The 18,040-nt window shown below is 41.7% G+C and overlaps 1 long non-coding RNA gene across 6 annotated transcripts in view; it reads left to right on the forward strand.

Moving 5' to 3' along the window:
- The window catches only part of LOC114016110 (uncharacterized), a 94,043-nt gene that overhangs the window by 43,952 nt on the left and 32,051 nt on the right, over positions 1-18,040 (forward strand). For 2 of the 6 annotated variants that reach the window (XR_003560404.2, XR_008735430.1), the window contains exons 3-6: positions 2,875-2,906; positions 5,407-5,466; positions 6,164-6,215; positions 8,800-8,879. This is a non-coding gene — a long non-coding RNA (uncharacterized LOC114016110). Of the gene's footprint in view, positions 1-2,874; positions 2,907-5,406; positions 5,467-6,163; positions 6,216-8,799; positions 8,880-11,115; positions 11,322-18,040 lie in introns of all 6 variants that reach the window. The other 4 variants (XR_003560406.2, XR_008735431.1, XR_003560405.2 and 1 more) reach the window with 4 other exon arrangements.

Genomic DNA, 18,040 nt, shown 5'->3' on the forward strand with positions numbered 1-18,040 from the left:
AGCCTGGGTAAGCTGCATGTGCACCCGCTGTGGTCTCAGCACCCTGCACACCTCCCAGATGTTAGCCCAGGGTGTGCTGAGTCCCAATGAAGATGGTTGTCCAAAGGTTGGCACAACTCCCTGCCCTCCCCACACTTTTTGAAAAAGTGTTCCCCTGGCATGGTGTAGCACTTTGGTACTGAAAACAAAATTACAAATCCTTGGGTGTGTTATTCAGCCTAGGACACTGGCGTTTTCCCTTATGGAAACTTCATGTGGCAGCTGCTTTTTGAATAAGTAGCTGTGAACTGGGTTTGGATAGCAGAAGTTGAAGGAAAGGTCCCCTACTATCCCACTGTGTTTTGCTCACCTACAAGCTGTGTAAGGTTGTTCACATTCCCTGTAAACCATTGCTTTTCTGTCTTAAGATTTGCCTTTGCTTGTCTTGGTCTCTTCATTAGTCATCAGCTTTGACTTTAGGGTGGAAGAAGGTAGATTTTTTTTTTCTTTTTAGGATTTGTAGGATAGGGTATATAGAGGACAAAATTTCTTGTTAGGAGGCCTTGACAGGTGTGAAAAATGTAACCCAAAGCATTCATAACATGTGTGACTCTGTTCACCACTTTGTGTGCTCGACCTGCTCTTGGACAGCGTAGCAGCTTTTACTCCAAGAATAATATCAAGACCAACACAGTCTTAGGTCAGACTGGGGCCATTGCTTGTCAGGAACTGAAATTCTACGTGTCTTGTTGCTGGTTGCATGACACATCTGATTGTTCCCTTTAAAATGCAGTTTTAAACATCACTCCTGCATGCATCCATCTCTCAGGTTAGACCCAGATGCTGAGACTTTTGGTCCATTGCTGCTTTCCCCGTGTTGTGGTAGCATCCCACTATGGGTGCCTTACAGTCTTCTGGAACCTGATGATGTACCTAGCCTGTCAAGTAACAAGAGGGTGTGTTTTGCCTGCTGTAGGAAGAGATTGGAGTAGATCTCATTTATTTGCCTGTCATTTGGAGACAGCAGTGATAAGGCAATAAAAAAATCCCCATAGCCATTAGTAGCAGCAAGGTAGATCAGTTATAGAAACAGCAAAATGAAAGTGGCCTCCTAAATTAGATGACCTGAGTTACATTTGCATCACATTATACAAACCGTAAGTGGTCCAAAACCACTGCTCTGTCAGGTCTGTTGTAATTGTGACTCCATGTAGCCCATTAAATAAGACAGACTGTCTTCTGTCTTACAGTCCAACCATGAAACAGTTTGATATATCCCCATCTTTTACTCCTTGGGAGGAACAGAACTTGATGTGAATATGGTGTTTCCAGTGAAAGCAGATTGTATTTATACCGATTTTTCTAGATGACTGTGCCTTGACTGCAAGCTAGGAACAACTAGGGTATTCTTCTCTGCTGGGGATTTAGCCTACTCTTTGGATTCTTCTAAACAGTTTCTTTCTCTAGGTGACTTTAAAGTGTGACCTGTAAAAGGATTGCTTTTCCTTTCACTGAGGATGCACTAGCTTGTACCAAATGGTAGGTATTATCCCAAAATATTTGCTTAAGGGCAAGTAATTCTCAGACCCCCTGCAAGAGTTTTATCTCCTCATCTTCAAATTACACAGTTCAAATACACAGATAATGACACATGTAATGATGATAAAATGTGTGACTGCAAAGAGTAATATTTAAAAATAATTATGTACCTCTAACTAGGTCCTAAGGAAGTCTTAAATAGCTAGAGAGAAACAGATGTTTTGGGGGACTTGTGGATAAAAATAGTGGTTTCCAGTTTGCAACCAGAACAAAAATGTAGCCCCGCTTAGTCAACCTCAACATTAGAAATCCCTCTGAAAACCTTAGGGCCCAGAACTGGGAAAGCTTATAAGCAACCTGTTACTGCATCTGCAGTGGTTTTACTGTATTTTTGCGTCTTCTACCTTGCCTTACTGCTTCTCAGTTTCTATCCATATTGGTGCAAGTAAGTACCCATTCTTACTGGGCCTGGTGGTTTAATAGCTGTCTAGTGGTCTGAGACCTGTGGGTTCTGTTTTCCTTGGGAAAAATGCTCAATTTGTGTCCAGGCTATGCGCGCATGATTGTCTGCTCCATGGTCAGTATGGATTTCGACAGAAGTGGTGCAGGAGCAGTCAGTGCACTCGGATCTTTGCCCAGTATTGAGCGTATTCCTTTAGGCAGGGCTGCTTGGGGCTCAGTTACCTACTTCAGCGATGAAAGACTGAATCAGCCTCAGCAGAGATGGATACGTCTGCCTTCCAGTATGAGATTTTCAAAGGCCAGCTGCAGATGGCTCACTAGAGGTGAAGGCACATACCTTCTTCCCAGCTCAACTGGGCTGGTTGAAGGTCTGAAGGTCTGCAGGCAGCTCACCCCTCCACAGCTCACCCAGGGGAAAGCAGTGTGTGAGCAGCCCCTAATCCAGTCCAGTGCGTGGGTAGGTCTATACTGTCTCCTTGGCCGGTTTCAAGTTAAAATGGCTGATTTTTTATTGATGCTTAGAGAAGCCGTGGCATGATCCCTTGTCCTGGCTCTGCTGTAGAAGTGATACCCTCCTTCCGAAGAAGTTAAGGCGCAACAACATCTTAAACCTCATTTCAGCCATTTGTAAGTGTGTAGGTGTCCTGCAGGCAGGTGCTTCGGTTTTGCATTGTTGGGCTTGGAGCACCTCTCTGTATGTAGGAACTGAGCAAGCTAGGGAAAGGGAAATGTTTCTTTTGCATGCTTTTGTTTAACTCAGGAAAATACTGGTGTGTGAGAAATTAATAATCTTTTTATGACGATTCCTACTTTTTCTTTACCTGCTAGGGCAAAAGCCAAACCTTTCTCTTAAAGGAATAGTTTTAACTTGTTCATTTGGTATTTTTGTTTCAGCTGGTTCTTCCCAAACAAAGATAAGCAGTCAGGTGAGTCACATGTTCCACTTCCCAGTAGATCTATGGAAGAGGAATGAGAAATGATGAGTGGAGACAATGCTAGACCCCTCCAAATCTCAGGGAGTGAGGTTCAGGATGGCTCTATAGCCACCTGAGCAATAACCCACTGAGAGGCATTTAAAAAGTATATATTTCATGCTCTAACTTCTGTGCAGTGCCACAGATTCACTTCCTTGGGAGCCCAAATCTGGTGATTAGAACTTTATAATTTTCTCCTCTGTTAGTAATGCCTTCACACTTTCATTTGGAGCTGAAAGGAAAGCACACTGCCAGAACTGGCCCCACCGGGTGCCGTGATAATAGTCTTGTGAGTGAGACTGTCATTAGATTAAGTGGGAGATACCAGTAGAGTTGTTCTTGATGGCCAGCCTCTCCTTTCTCCACATGATGCTCTGAGTCCAGCTATGCTTTTTCTTTCAGATTTCCATATTGTCCCTCCTTTATGCCTTGTCAAGAGCATTAGTCACAGTTAGCTATTTGCATCTTACATTGCAGCTGAGACAAAGCCCACGGGACGTGTGGCTGTTCAGCACCCTCACCCCTGCCGTAGCATAGGGCTCGAGTTCCTCACATGAGCAACAAGTACTGGGGTAGGGAATGAGCATTTGACCCTATACGCCCAACGCATGGTGATGCTTCTCCTGGATGGGGTGGCACCATGGCGTGACACTGACTGTGCTGAAACGAAGGCAGGGACCACTCTCAGCTCTGGCATGGAAACCCTCTGAGGCTGAGCAAATGGACTCACTTCTCCTGTGCTTTTGCTGGCCTGGGTATAAAGTGAAGATGATGCTCCTTAAGGCAGTTGGGGCTCCCCTCCTGGAATATGCTGCCTTCAGTAAAAGCCCTCAGCTGGACCTGAAAGCAGGACTAACTAGCTCCAAGGCACAGCCCATGAAATTGGCTTTTCCTGTATGTGCTGCTGTTGAATTCGTAGGTTACTGGATTCCTCATTTGAGGACTGAAATTCTTGTCTTGTGAAATGCAGTGTACAAAACAAGCAAAAGGCAGGTGTTGAATGATTGTACTGAGCTGTCTGTCAGTGGGAGAGGATTTGAGACTGTGAGAGATGGGAGGAGGGCCTAAAGAAAGAGATGTATTTCCTGCATCCCAATAACAAGGAACCGGGGGGGGGGGAGGGGGGGGGGGGGAAGTTTAATTTTGTCCCAGCCAAGGGCTGGTGCGTTGTCAGTTACTGAGGCATGGATTGTGCTAGTGACAGTCACCTTCCACGAATGGGTCAGGTTTTGATTTAACCTGCCCCTTCCTAAAAGTAGCGAGTGAAAATATTACTTCTAAATGTATGATTTAGGAACATGCACATCAGGACTGGAAAAAAAAAAAAATGGTTGTTTAGTATGTATATATGACCCCACTGTGCTGAGAGAATGAGCTGGTCTGTAGCCCCAAATGTCTGGTGGCAGAGAGTGGGTCCGATATTGTTAGATCTGGCAGGGTTTCAGACATCTGCCAGGGGACGGGGGATTTTGTTAGGAGAGGTGGGAGAGAGAGAGGAGCGAGAGAGACACAAGAAAGCTCAGGGAGGCTTATATATATGCCTCAATAACACTTCCTCTTTAAGATTCCCTTACTAAGCTCGGCTCTTATATTTTATATTCAGCACGAAGGTTCCCGCCCCGCCCCCCAGCCCTCCCCACCCACCACCACCCTCTCTCCCTTTAACTTGTTAAGTTTGAAAGATGATATATACACACAGTTTGCTTTGCCAGTCAGCCCGTTTAAGGCCAAGATTAATGCAGTGCATTGGTGCAATCATGCCGCAGTGGTGCGTGATCAGAATACGAGATGGAATATAGGGGGAAAGGCCAGAAATGTGCCTGTATTCTGAGTTTACACAAGTCTCCTTAGCAACTTGTCTGGTTGTTTTTTGTTGGTTTTTTTTTTTTTCACGTGGGGGGTGTGTGCACGCGCGGGAGCGTTGTCCCAAATCACCAGTGAATAAAACATTCCCTGAGTTTTTAAATAGCTTCGGTTGATGGTCTTGTTGTTTTCCCTTCTCCTTTTCCTTTTGTTAAATTAGTGGCTGAATTTTTTATTAATTTTTTTTTTCCCCTGGAGGGAGGAGGGTACAGGGGGAGACTCCGAAAGGGATGGCAGTTGGGCTGGGGGTGGGGGCACCGTAATAGTTTTTATTGTGACTTCTAGAGAGTTGGTTTCTTTCCAGTTGTTCACATCTCAGCATGTGGAATTATTGTGCTTTCTCCCGATTTGCCACAGAATTGGCAGTAGACTGACATTGTTAGTCATTTGAATTGTATTTGGATCTGGGCTGATTTTTTTTCATGTATTTATTTATTTCAAAACAATTTCTTTTATTTTGAAAATATGCACAATATATTTTATAGCCTGTAAAATGCAGGGGGGGGGGCGGGAAGAGGGTGAGAGGACTGTGGCAAGGCTGTCCCCTGAACCGTCCCATTATTCACCTCCCCATACAATTTTTTTTTAGTTGCCTACTGAAGAAACCCCCTTCCTCCCCATAGGAGGGAGTGGCCTTTTAGTGATCAAGGTACGTTGGATATTTTTTTTTCCCCAGTTTGTGTGATACTTTATTAATAGCATGGGGCAAGAATGAAGATGTAGGCTGGGGAGAGCAGGGGAGGAGGTGACGGCGGGTGGAGGGAGAGGAAAGAGTTATCCTCAAAGTACTGTACCTTGAAATAACTCAAGGGAAAATAGTTGCTGCCTCACTTGAGTTGCTTTCAAAATCTTGCTGTGCGCTTTTACTTTTTCTTTTACTTCTATTTTTTTAAAGCTTTTGGGGTGGGGTGGGGGGGTGGGTGGGGGGAGAAAAAAGAAACTGAGCCAAAAAAAATTTTAAAGGCTTGGTCTTGGCTTCTATACAAACAGATGTTGCCTGTCATTCCGTTGTTAAGCAGGCAGCAGATTGGAGCAAGCAGCAGCAGTTTAGGGGGAACTGCAGAAGAACTGGAAAGTGGGAGATATATAGATATAAAAATATCTTTTTTTTCTTTCTTTTTTTTTTTTTTGTTCTACACATAAATATTTTTCTCCCTGGAATTATCTCTAATTACAACATGTCTATTTTACATTTTTCATTCATTTTTTTTTTTTAAGTGGGCAAAATAAATCCAAAACAAAATGGAAAAGCACTAGGAACTTTCACTCAAATTTTACCAAAGCAGCTATCTTTTGGGGTGTTTTTGAGAGCTTGTCAGTTTGATTTTTTGCTCTTTTTCACATAGGCGAACATGTGTAGGAAAGGGGGTTCTATTGGAAATGCTTAAGGCATTCTCGGTAAGTGAAAATTTGCAATGAATTAGGTCAGGGATTCTGTTGTTTTTCTTGCTGCTAGCCCTGTTTCTGTTGAGCTTGCCCTGGAGTTCTTGCTGTACGTGGAATTGTGAAGGTTGAAGGCCTTTCTGTCTCCTTTCCAAGTTTTAGCAACATTGTAAGAACAAGAATCACGTTGTTTATACAGTAGAAGTTCTAACGAAGCACCGATACGCTCCATATTGTGGCTCTTTTGTGTTCTGCATGTGCTTGTGGGTTTAATTCCCCTGTTCTTTTTATGCTCTTGTTTTTTATTTCCCACTTCATTTTTAATTTCTGCTTTCTGATTTATTTGTAGTATGCCTGGGAGAGACAGAAAATAGCAAAACATGGGGAGTTTTGAGCCGAAAGAGTTAAAAGTTTCTTGGCACACGAGCAGCAGTTTAGCAACAGATCAATTCATTTAAATGAAAGAAATCACAGACCAAGCCATCTGATTTTGAAATTTCACATCTTATGCTTTCACTTCAGAACAAAGCTTCTGTTTTTCTTTCCCCCTTATTAATTCACGCTGGTTTTGTTTAAGACTGTTGGTTTTCATAGAAACTTTAAGCTGTCTGTAGTCTGCCTCTTTTTCTCTTAAAATATGAAATAGGGGGCTGTATTCGTCTTCTGCTAGTTGCAGTTAGCTCTGCTGTAAAGTCAGCCATAAACCTCTGCACATATAACAGCTGGTGCCAGAGCTGTTTTCACCCTCGATTACTGTATGTTTGGAACAGCTTCCATTTTCTGGCTTGCAGGCTGTATAAACAGTCACCTATGTACTGCGAAAAAACAGTCGTCTCCAGCCATTCTGACTACCCTGTGTGCATTACATATGCGCGTAGGTCTGTCTGCATGGGTAACTCAAGGAACTGTCTCTGAGTGGGAATTTTCCTCACACAGATAGGAAGTATATGTCCCTCCAACATCTGTATCAAGAAGTAGTTGTTCGGACTGACTCTATGTGTGTCTGATGGAAGAGTTATATCATTCTATACTTTATGATGTATATTGAGCATAAGCCACTGTAAATGCTTTTAATAGCAAGTTAAAGTCCGAGAAGGATCACAACCAACTTTGTGTTGCTGTTTGTTCATTTAAATGCATTTGAGCCTTGGTACCATTCCCAATAGTTTTGTTGCTACATCAAGTAAAATAAAATAAATCAACTCATATATAGAGAAGTTGGGGATTTTAAAAAATCTATTCCCACCATCCTTCTACACAATCTCTTAAAAAAAAATAAAAAGTCTGTTGCTTATGATAAATGGATGTGTTTGATGAAAGAATTCGCAGCGCTGTACTGAATTTTGATGGAAGCTTTTGCGCCGTGATGCTGAGTCTCTTCACGGTGGCATTGCGTCAAGAGAAAGGCCGTGATGTTTGGGCATGGGTGAACTCCTATCAGAGGGAAGCAGCAAAAGGGTGGGGTAGGAGTCTGTGTGCAGGGGGAATCCTTTTGTTAGCCTGCTCCCCAACCTCTGCTCCCCTGCACCCCCTGCAAGAAATCCTCAGTAAGAAAGAATAGTCTTAAGCTGCAGCAAGTGGATTTAAAAAATAGGTAGTGGGGGGGAGAAGTATCAACCTCCACCTCTAATGTGACTACAATTGATCGTGGGTCTGGACATTTTTATTATTTCCTTCTCTTACACTAGATCTCCCAACTGTGTTGTAAGAAAACGCCAGGATTCTGAGCGTGAGTCCGTCCCCCCCAGTATTGGAAATATTTCTGTGGGTGTCGTTGTGGTTACATCACAGCGCGCTCCTTCCTCATCTCCATTCTTGTGCAAAATTCAAATAATTCCCCCCCCCCTCCCCGATAGCAGCTGTGCATGGTTTTTTAAGTCGGTCTTTAACGTTGCGAAAGGAACAATAAAATGAAAGGCAAAACCGGCATCTTAAAACTTGGCAAGTGAAAGCAGCTTGGACTGGCAGCCAAGAATCCTGCTGTGGTGCAAAAAGAATAGCATCCACGAAGCCACCACAATCCGGGGTTTCTCTTCTTTTAACAATCGCATCGGCAGAGAGAAATAATTATTCCTTGTATCAGTGTTAAAAGAGTCAAAAAGCTTAAAATGCTTGCTTGGTGAACCTTCTCAAAAGCAGGTAACAATCCTCCTATTTGATTCTGTTTTATCAAACTTTAATTGGATAAGGATCTATATATGATAAATAATCAGTTTAAGAAGTTGATGCGTGTTACTAACTAGCAGGGAATGCATTTGCTGTTGCAACTTCCACATTGCTGTATTTTTTCTTAATCGCTTTGGTGGTAATAGAATTGGCAAACTTCATAAATGTTTTAGTTACAAGAAATGTTTTATTTCCACAGATTTAACTCATTGTGGGGGGGAGGGCAGGAGTAGTTTGATCCAAGGTGTAACATGGAATATAATTAAAAAAAATAATATGTAAAAATCAGGACATCAGGAGGGGGGAGTAATTTCTGTCTTAGGACCTTGTCTGTTCCTTTTGTTTCTAAAGCTGTAGCCTCTGGATATATAAAGGTAAAATCCATTTTTTGAAAATATGCCATGAAAATATCCATAAATATTTTGTCTTCCAGAATACGTTCCTTGAAGAGTTGGGCCTAGCAATATGGCAGCGCACATTCGATAAGAAATCTTGTAAAATGCTGCTACTGAGGTAATTTGGTTTCTCATACATTTTCCAGTCAGTATCTTCCTTTTCCTTATGATTTCTTAAAATTATTTGAAGTACAGGAATCTATTGATACAGGTCTTCTCAGGTTTATGAGAGAGAGAGAGAGAGAGAGAGAGATTGTGTGTGTGTGCGTGTGTATAAAAAAAAATAAATATATATATATATGTATTTCTAGGCCTAAATAGATTAGGATTAAAACTAGAGGGAAGAGGTGAGGGAAAAGAATAGCAATTATTTAGCTGTTTCTTATTTGTCTTGTTTTCATGAGAGAAGTATGAAATGGCTGCAAACAGCTTTTTTACTCAGGCACACAATGCATTCCATAATGATCAGTTTTCCTGGACAGGGCATTTATGCTTTGTGGTTTGTAAGAATACCACCCACAGACCAAAACCAATGTTATGTCTTCAGAGACTTTATTTCTACATCTTTCCTTCTATATTCCTTTGGCTATAAATCTATAAAATGCCAGTTTTATACTGGGTTAATTCTAATGAAAGTGTATTACTTTTTTGACTGTCCCAGGCTGTAGTAGCAAAGCCTGTGATCACTGACATATTTTAAAATTAATAGTGAAGCAAAGTATGCTTAGTATAAGGATATAGCAGTGCTTAATATAAATAATATGATCCTTCATGTACAGGTGGAAACTTTTTATTTGTAATCTTAGCATTCTAGACAAATACAGTGTGAAGACAATAGATTCGTTTGCCTATCATGGATTTTCTGCCACTATGTATATGTTCATCAGGTTTTCAAAAGGTACAATAGCTGTACGATTAATCAATGTAGAGAAATGTTTCAAAACCCAGATCTTGTATATTCTATGGCTCTCATTCAATCTCCCTGCATATATTTGACGTAAGTGAAATTCATCTTTAAAATGCAGTGCTCATTAAAAACGTATATATATCTCCATATCTTTCAAAAAACAAAACCATGTTCATTTGCTGCTGCCTTTATCAGTTCACTGTCTCAAATGAGTTTTTTTTCCAAAATGTATGAAAAGGAGTAGGTTGGTTCCTGGATACTTGTAATTTACAGCACGCAGGTGCCATTAAATGAAATCTCTGTGCCACCGAGCTGCCTTTCTTCAGGGCCCACAGGAATGCAGAAGAGGTCGACCAGATTTATAGTGGGGGCCTGCCTGAGGGATTTGTTTGGCATACATAGGTGCTTTTCTAGAGATAGCTGTTGCTGCTTTCTCTTTTCCTCTCTTTCCTTTTTTAACAACTGAAGCTATGGCTTCAGTTCTTCCCTTTCGTTTTTGTTTTATATTCTTCCCCTTTTGTTTTGCAAAAGCCAATCAGGTAGCAAGGCAGTAGGAGATGTTTGGCCAGAACTGCAGCAGAGGTCGGCTCTCGTTTAGGCAACTAAATAAAGGGTGTATTTTCTGTGTGGGTCAACACCTAACAGCTGCCCTTGCAAGCATGTGATGGGCTCTTAGAAGGTCTGTCTCAGTTCTGTCTCTGAGAAGAGCTGCAATAACTCAGTAATAAAGAGCAGTTGCTGAAGTGCGTTGGGTGCCTGCAACTTCCATTCAGACCAGTCAGAATTGAGGACACGTGTCCTATACCACAAGGAGGTATGTACAGGCCACCCAAATGTTACATATTGGTTTCCTTCATGGACTTGAGCTATCCCAGTGGTTAGAAAGTGAGATTGTGAGCTACTAAGGAGGGGGTGGGGGGGTGAGTTTTAGAACTAGGAAAACCTAGTAACAATTTAACCTCCACACAGTATGTGTACTTCAGTGTGATAATTGCTTTTTTTCCTGTCTCAGATGAAAAAATAAAGTATTTCTTTGCCAGCACATACATGCAAATTAGCTTACCTTCATATACATACATTAACGTAAAGAGTGTTAGGGTCAAAATTAATATACTCATAAAGAAAATACTCTGTCTTATGCAATATTGCATTACAGCATGAGAGTGGCATGCAGAAGTCTGACAGAAAAATCCCTTGCCATCGTAATACTGGTACCGCAGCAGCAATGTTACTGACTCCTGATATTGTGCCTCTTAAGCCCTATTAGAGGGGTCAGAAGACAATTTGAATTTTAATCTTAGGTTCCCTGAAATAAATGAGCTTTGTAGTTAGAGGGCTTGGGTTATTTTTGGTAGGGTAGCATTTGTTATATTCCGTTTGCAGTTTGGTTCCAAAGAAGTGCACAATACGTGTATTTGTGCATGATGTGACTCTGTTCTGTCTGCAGGACCACGTGCTCCCTGACCCATTGCCTTGACCGCTGTACAATTATTGCAGGGCTAGACCTTTCTGATTTCTGGGTGCTCCTAAATTGCATTCAGGCTCAAACATAAAAGTTGTCCTGATTTTTCAAAGATGTTGAACCCCTGCAGCTCCTGTTCTTGGCATGAATTTTGAGTGCTGAAAACTTTGGAAAAGCTGGATACTTTTAAGGTAGGTATTGGAGTATAAGCATAGGAATCCAAACTTAGATGATCAATTTAGATAACCTTTGGACAGATGGAGAAAGTTTAACATCTCTATTGCTGGATGGAACAGGAGTTTCTTGTAACCCAGCCCAAGCAGTAATTCCAATAAAGGAAAACTGCATTTTTTTTAATTGCATACTTACCAGGTTGGAAAGGTTGAAGTGATTTATTTTAAGACCCTACACAAGAAGTGGGGGAAACTATCTAAAAGCATCCAAATAGCAAAATTATTTTCCAAGTGTTGACTACTTCATTTTATAGAGAATAATACTACCTTGCATTAACCTAGTTTATCTTCTGAAGAAAGAGAAGAGGTAGAAAGTGAAAATTTTGTGATGCTTTAAGCGACAATTAATCTCACTGATGTTGTTCACCACTTCTGTGTGGAGCTTACAGCCCGACTGCTTTGCAGCCTAACTCCGCAGCAGTTGCCCACCCAGTAAGATTTCATTAATGGGAAATGTTAGTTACACAGGAAAGAAAACTTGGAAACTTTGGGGGAAGGAGGGGATGCTTCTTGCTTGCAGTGGCAAAATTTTGCTCCATGACTGTTTTCCAATACTTAGTAGAAAAATCCTGAAGAAGTTTTATATTTGTCATTTTAGAAAGAAATGCAGTGAGACAGCAGAGAGACGGAGTTAGGGGAAAATTCTAGATTGTTTAACAGAGTGAAAGGATTTCTTTTCTTTAAAAATAGAGTTTAAATAGAACCCCAGACCAGTAATGACTTCTCTGAAAGTTAAAACAACTCTTAGGCAGTTGTTTCTTCTATCTGTCCTAACCAGGCTGCCAGAATGGAAATGAGACAGCTTTTTGTGGGGTGGGGGTATGCATGTGTATTGCAAGTCTGTCTACATACAAAAACTTTGCTGTGTGATTATTTGCTACGCTGTTAACGATGTACCTCCAACGTTGGCTGTTAATTCTCCAGTACTGTGTAATCATCAGTAATTCTGTCCAGCAAAGAACTCAAAAGAAAGAAACACAGATCTACTTTACTTTGTTTATTTTAATATTCATTTTATTTCACTAATTTTTTCCAGAGGGTTATATGGGAGTGAAGGAAACTGTAGCAACAGCGCTAATTTTATAGCAAATTCAGTAAGAAACTCTTCCCCCCACATCCCCATGCCCCTCCAACATCCCCCCGCCCTCCCCGCCCCTACTCCAAAGGAGGGCTTTTAAGGTGCTGAGGAGAATGAAGGCTGCTACTTACTAACAGCTCTGAAATTTCATTTGCAGAAATGGTTTTCCTCTTTAAATAGAAAATCAAAACCCACACCTAGCAAATTACAGAAGAGATCCCTGCCTGTTGCCACAAACCCGTAGATCCGAACTTGTGGTCATACTCCACACAAGCTTGTATCTATAGGTATGTGTCTATCTGGCAAGTGCACAAAGTGTTGTGTTTATGCATTTAAACTGACAGTGTTCAACTTTGCTCTTTGTATCCTTCGTCTAATGCCTTCTTCCCTCCTCCTTTTTTTTTTTTTTTTTAAGAAATATAAAATTAGAGCTGCAGATCTTGTTCTGCAATTATCATATCAGTTTTCAGCATTGGTTAGTGTTAAAATACACTCATACAAACCAGCAGTTCATTTGTGCCTGAGTAAAATGGGACAGGGGAGTTATTTGACATCAGACCGAAGAAATTAAAGCTCAGATACATTATGCATAGGTTTGGCTGTGGGGACGTGGTAGGGAGTGTTCTTAGGTGGTTTGATTCTGGGCTTCTTGGGAAGCACGTAAAATTGTTTCATTTATAATGTAACTTGGATCCATTCTTTCTTTGCTTAGTGGCAGCAATTTGTTTATGAGAGGAGTATATGCTCCTGTTTGCCTTTATTATCAAGTAACTTTGAATCACTGGGTACGCTGCAGGCTTGCAGCTCTGTAACAGAGGAGGGTATTGAACCTCCAACTACTATTCTGTCTCAAAAACCACTTTATTGTAGAACCCCATCCCTTCCAGTTTCATGGTACTTGTGTCTTTCAAAATAGTTTTTAAGGGAAAACAATCATGCTGGAAAAACCTCACCATGTCAGCAGGCAATATAAAACCTGCTGCATAAAACTAACATTTTTAAGTTATGAAAGTGGAACAATTATTTTTTAAAAAGTCATTTTTTAAAAACCTCACATACAGATTCTATATGAGAATAATTAGGCTGTAAACTCAAAATAAAGTCTGACTGTTTTTTTCCAGCAGCGTTCAGTGTTAATTCTACCAGAGATTTGGTCTGCATTTCCACTTTTAAATTTCTCTGGTTTTGAACTTGGTTGGTTTGACGCACACTGCTGCAGTCCAAAAAAGTTTGGGGTTTTTTTCCTTGCTGAATTTCCAGGGTTTTCTATGTGTTTTCTATTTACTATAGAAGCATAAAACGATGTCAAAGAAGGCTTCTGCTAATAAAATTTCAGTCTAACTGCTTTTCTTTCTCCCTGTGAATTGAAACTAGCTTTTAAAAAAGAAAATAAAATGCACAGTTTGGCATTCTGTGTGACCATGCATCTGGGTACAGGAGCTGGTGGTCAATATTCACCTCCTGCATGTATGGGAGATTAAGGTATAAAAGCTGCACTGCAGCAGATGCGTGGTTTCCAGAAGAACTTTTGCTGCTGGGCTGTCTCTGTAGTGCGAGGCAGCTGTTTTTCCAGCTGTGTGCTTACCATTGCCACAGCACAGGATGAGCGCTGAGCACCTCTCTTCAGGTTTCATTTACCTGTATGGAAAAGGCCTTAAGACGCATGGCCACAGGTAATGGCTTGGCTTTTCAAAAAACAGACAGTAAGAGGTGGCTGAGGGGGACGGATAAGTCTCTTCCAAGCAAGGGTGCTGCAAGGCCACACTGAAGCCTGGTTGTGGGGTACTGTCCAGAATATGGACCTTGAGTCAAGATCTCCTTTGGCATGTGGTGCTGGTTCCCGCCTCCACTTTGGTTTTGCTAGTGGACGTTGTTTCATCCTTAGTGGAATGAGTAGGGTATCGTCATGGGCAGTGATCGAAGCAGGATGAGACTACATCCAGTTGTGACAGTAAAAACAGTTTTTCCCAGAGGAGCTGTTAATATTCTGTGTTGGCTTTTGTTTGTTTGTTTTAAAATGCTGTGAATATTCACTGCATTAGATTCCTGTCTTATGGCTACAAAGGAAGAATTGGCTCATTTCATCTAACCGCCAAAGAGAAATGAGCTGGTCAAACCCAGTTCCCAATATAATACGTATTTCTGCATGGTGGTCTCTTCTCTGTAAAGCCATTTGGAGACATCAGGCTTCTGGCAGAATTTGCTGAGAAAAGCCTGGAATTTGTCATGGATGTTTCTAGAGGCTAGCACTTCAGGTGACATTGCTTTGAGAGAGCCAAAAGCCCATGGCAGGGAAATTGGGCAGATGTGTCGCAAAATGAGATACCACAGTTGGGTCTGAAAGCATATTTTTGGATTAGAAAAATCAGTATTTGAATCAAAGAACAGGAAAGCAGAAACGTGTGTTGTTTTTTTTTAAACATTGTAGTGTAATTTCTCACTGACTATGTTGGGACCTGCTAGTCAGTATCTAACTTCCCTTCCCCCCCCTCCCCCCTCCTTCGGTGAGAGACTTGATCTAAACATGGCTGGATACTTAGGAAGCAAAACTTAGAAATGTACCATCAGAAATGGGGCAAAGATGCAAGCCCTGTGCTTCTGTGAGGAGAACCATCACATTGTATTCTGAGGCTAAGCATGTTTTCTGGTTGCTTCTGGTTTTCTGGTGCTTGGCAAAGAAAAAGGGTATCTGTGCCACTGTGTGGGTATGCGTCAGCTCAGCCTGACGTGAGCTTGGAGACGCTGTGGCCTCTGCTTTATGGGACAGGGTAAACATGCCCAAGGAAGCCTCTTGAACACTGGTGTCTTCTGCAGCACTGGGTGCAGCAGCATGGCCACAGAGAGGACACCACCATGGGCATAGGAAGAGTTGGCACATCTGTCAGCAATACCAGCATAGCTTCTCTGAGCAGAGTGTAGCCATGCTTTCTGCCACGATGCTACATGTAATTTGGGTCTTTGTATTGCAGTGCTCTCCCACTATACCTGTTTGCTTGGCATTGCTAAGGCTGCACTCCCTGTGCCAAACTTAGTACTTGGGATGGCCTGGCTCCCACTTCTGCCTTCCTGCCACTAGCTCATGTGCCTTTCCCCTCTCCTCCTTCTCCTCTTATGTTTTACTAAATTTTAGAATTTATTTTAGTTTGTTTCTTGTTAAACTGCCCCCTGTTATTTTTTAACTATAGCCTCCAATATTCTCCCCCACCCTTTTGTTTTTTCAGCTCAGCTTTTTGAAAAGAACTGTATTGTGTTTTCAGCGTTAATTTGTATTTCTTTTCTGTTGGTTGTATTTCACTGCACTTCATTAAGTTGTAGAGCAAAACTGGAGTCTGAAAAAATGATGTGAAGAACCTTGAAATGTGTCTTCTCTTTACGATAGAAAAAACTAATTGGAGTCTGTGGAGCTTCTACCTGTGTGTTTCTTATGAATTTTTTTCCTCTCTTTGTTGGTAAGGAGCTTACATTTATGCAACAGCTTTGATCCAAGTGCCATACAGAGTGCACAGAGATCTCTTCATCTGTCACTGAGGCACAGCAACTGCATAACAGCGGAGAGACACACTGCAAAATTGCTAAGGGCAGGAAGTACTGAATACTTCACCCAGTTTGATGTTGCAGGGGAACTTAAAGAAATAGAAGGCAGTTACTGTAGCTGGAAACAAACCAGAGCACCTGAATGTAGAAAGTACCAAGAAGGCCTGGAGGACATGAAAAAGTCCCCAAATCCTCTTCAAAAATTGATACCTTAATTAATGCAGTCCCTCTCTCTAGCAATAGGCAGAGTCATTGCTTTAGTACCTCCCAAGGGGAAAACAAATGCCTCCTGTGGAACTGCATGGCTATATCTGCATCTGGGGAGGCTTTACTACAATTGCATTTCATTTGGCCAGTTACAGTTTAAACTAGAAGCAGTAGTTCTTGCCTGAAGACCAGACCAAAGATTTTCCAAAGCAGATTCCTCTGATTTTTCAGGCTTGGTAAATCATGATTTTCTCCCTTGGAGTAACAAGGCCATTTCTCTTTTCTGTTCCTGGCATCTTTCACTGAACGCACCTGTAAGGTCCCTTGCAGACAAGCAAGTTGCACAGTATCCACTGGGGTATGAAAATTATTACATTTGTGTGCTCCCCCTTTTCCCAGTCTCGTCTGGTGTGGAGCACAGTGAGCCCTTATCAGCAGAAGAGCACACAATAGCATTCGGGTAATTAGAATAACCATATGCAGTGGCAAATGGGATTCATGATAAGCAGAATGTAATTGTGTACCCTGCAACTTGAACCATATCCAAATGCCCTTATTTAGATAATCAAATCTGGTTAAAATCTTAAAAAGCAGATAAATTTCAGTGTTCTGATTATTTCAGTAATCTGACTTATTTTTCCCCCTCTGTTTATTTGTGCTTTTAAATCAGTAAGGGAGAAAATAAGGAGAGGATGTTCTTAGGGGAGGAATGCAAGACTAAGACAGACACCTGCCCTTGAGCCAGGAAGTCTCCATAACTTAGGAACATTGGCTACAGCAGTTTGGAGGAGGAGAGGAGTTGTGCTCCAGCTGGCCTGTGGAGCCTTTGGTTGTAGATATGCAGTATCGTGCTGAAATACAGCCTCACCATGCCACCCTGGCAGTGGCACCAGGCTTTGGTACAGCTTCCTGGTGATCACCTATGAGTTCCTTTAGTTTTCAGTGCGGATGTGAAAACAGCTTTGGCTCTGGGTCCTTATTATGGTGTGCAGAATCTTGAACAAGAGTATTCAACCTGGGCTCACTGAGCTTCACACAAGAAGCATAGAGCACTGCTCAATCACAGGGCAGGCCTGGGCTAAGCAAAATAACCTAGGTTTTGTGGTCAGAGCAATCAGCCTTGCAGCCCTTGTGTCACCTTGCCCAGCAGCATCACTGATCTGCCCTTAGACCCAGCACAAAGTGTCTATGTCATGTGTTGTATAACCCTGAGCTGATGCTGCACTCCAGCTGCTGACAAAAAGCTCTATATGGTTCAGGAGTGAGAGCGTGGCTACCTTTCCCCTAGAAAGTACCAGATACTGTAATGTAATATTGAGTAAATCTTCAGATTGCTGTAACTCTTGCTAAAAATTGAGGCAAACGCCATTTTTTAAATGTGTTGAAAAGTTCTGGACAGCTTCCAAAATATTTACTTGCTCTGGATTTCAGCTGAGCCCAGATGAGACTTCTTTCCTTGTTTTGCAGACTCTTGAAGTTCCAGCCCTGTTTAGCATATCTGCCAGACTTCTAGGAGTTCTCTGAGCTAGAGTAAACGTTGGAACCTCTTGAGGTTCCTCATCACAACTAAGTTCTAATAACAAAGTTTCATCAAGTAAAGCTGAATGGGTGAGATGACCAGTAAGGAATCATGTCAGCATTTCCATTGTACAATCTCTTCTGTCTGAGGCTTATGAAAGTCAGCTGTAAAAAAGATCACTCTGGGCTGAAATTTAGCAAACAAGTTTTCAGACCTCAAACTGGAACAAGTATCATTTGTGGGGTTTGGTATTTATTTTTTTCTCAATGACTTAAGGAAATATATTTGCTTCACGAGTATTTTCTGCTTTCCACCCGCTCCTTGGCTAGCCCTGCAATA

The sequence above is a fragment of the Falco cherrug genome, chromosome 17, assembly GCF_023634085.1.
Source record: "Falco cherrug isolate bFalChe1 chromosome 17, bFalChe1.pri, whole genome shotgun sequence".
Taxonomy (NCBI): Eukaryota; Metazoa; Chordata; class Aves; order Falconiformes; family Falconidae; genus Falco; species Falco cherrug.